This window comes from Limulus polyphemus, unplaced genomic scaffold (genome assembly GCF_000517525.1).
Source record: "Limulus polyphemus unplaced genomic scaffold, Limulus_polyphemus-2.1.2 Scaffold7547, whole genome shotgun sequence".
Classification (NCBI taxonomy): domain Eukaryota; kingdom Metazoa; phylum Arthropoda; class Merostomata; order Xiphosura; family Limulidae; genus Limulus; species Limulus polyphemus.
In genome coordinates, this window is record NW_013673157.1 from 33,560 (window position 1) to 35,086 (window position 1,527).

General features: G+C 32.9%; 1 long non-coding RNA gene across 1 annotated transcript in view; it reads right to left on the reverse strand.

Annotated features, from left to right (window-relative positions):
• Nucleotides 1–695: 695 nt before the first annotated feature.
• LOC111089838 overlaps nt 696–1,527 on the reverse strand; it is a 6,517-nt gene continuing 5,685 nt past the window's right edge. The window contains exon 2 of the long non-coding RNA XR_002614002.1: nt 696–1,265. This is a non-coding gene — a long non-coding RNA (uncharacterized LOC111089838). The remainder of the gene's footprint in view (nt 1,266–1,527) is intronic.

The window sequence follows — 1,527 nt, forward strand, 5'->3', positions numbered from 1 at the left end:
CAGCCACGGCTGCGTCATCAGTCTTTACGTCAAAATGCCAATAAAAAGTCTTTCCTACGTGACATTTAATACTTCTTCGCTTTTTTACCTTAAATTCTCATATCATGCGTCTAGATCTCAAACTTTTTATTGTTCTTTTGTTATACTCTAGGGCTGCTTTAATTAATTTCCTTCAACTTTAAAAGAACTGCAAGGAATGAAAAAAAAAGTTGATTTGAGCATAAGGTAAATAAACTAAAAAATCTTCGGATGAAAAATCAGTAATGGTGTAGCTTTAATGCAGTGGTTCAAAATATAAGTTTTATAACAACTGGAAGACTTACACGAAATATTACTATAGTGGGAAGTTTAGAATCTTGGTTTTTAGTCAAAACACTGATAAATTCCAGTGTTATAATAAGGTTTCGCGGAATTTTGACTGCGCATGCCTGAGTAAATATATTCCGTTAGCTGAAACATAGAACCACATGTTCTATATTCACAGACACATTCTCAATTACAACCATTTTTTATTCAAATGTAACAGCTAAGGATTTTCTGAGATTTGGCTTAATGTTTTTTAAACCTTACGTAACGTTAGTGTATAAAGAAAGATCAATGTTTACATAGTAATTATGTGCTTTATCTATGTGATGTTAAAATACAATAAAAATGTATCTTAAAATCTAAAGAAATATCTTAAGAGAGTCAAAAAATACTGGTTACTTTTATTGATAGCAAGATTTTCACGAGTTTAACATAAACCCACAGTAGTAAAAATATATAACTGTGTTGTATCTTAACAAAGTTTCCACTGCATTCCAATGTATCAAACCTGAATTATCTTACCAGTATCACTGATAACGACGTCATCGCACGATGAAGAATCAAAACAGCTGCTCGAAGCATAGGACGAATGAGCCACGTGTCGTATGGAAATGTCGTATGTACTGTCATCCGACGGCGTGAGTTGACCTAAGCTTTCACGCAAGCCAGAGCTGCAAGACTCTACGCTTAGGTTACTAGTGAAGACAGATCCATTTCTTCTAAAACTCTCTACAAACGATTCGATCTGACTCTCTATCTGGCTATGTGATGCCGGAAGAGGAGTATTTACTCGGGGAATCGATGCTCTAAAATCGAGAGACATAATTGACGAGTAGAACTTTAAAAAAGTAGATTGCCATAGAAGATTTCTGCATTTAGTCCAAATACGTCACTTTGTTCAGCAAATAATCGGACTGTTGATCAGAATAAGTTATCAGAGATCCTCAGTTCTGTAAAATCTGTACGTACGCAGAAGGAGAAAATGTAAATATCATGAGAAACTCTCGAAAAATAACAAAGAAACATAAATCTACCGTTTCATTTTAAACTTATTTGAGACTACCTTCAATTAATTGACATTTTTGAGAAAGTTGTTATTACATAAAATATGTAATTCATTATATTCGTAATGAGAAATACTTGCATATATCTTTCCAAGAAACACAACTTGCATCATTATATATATTATATTCGTAATGAGAAATACTTGCATATATCCTT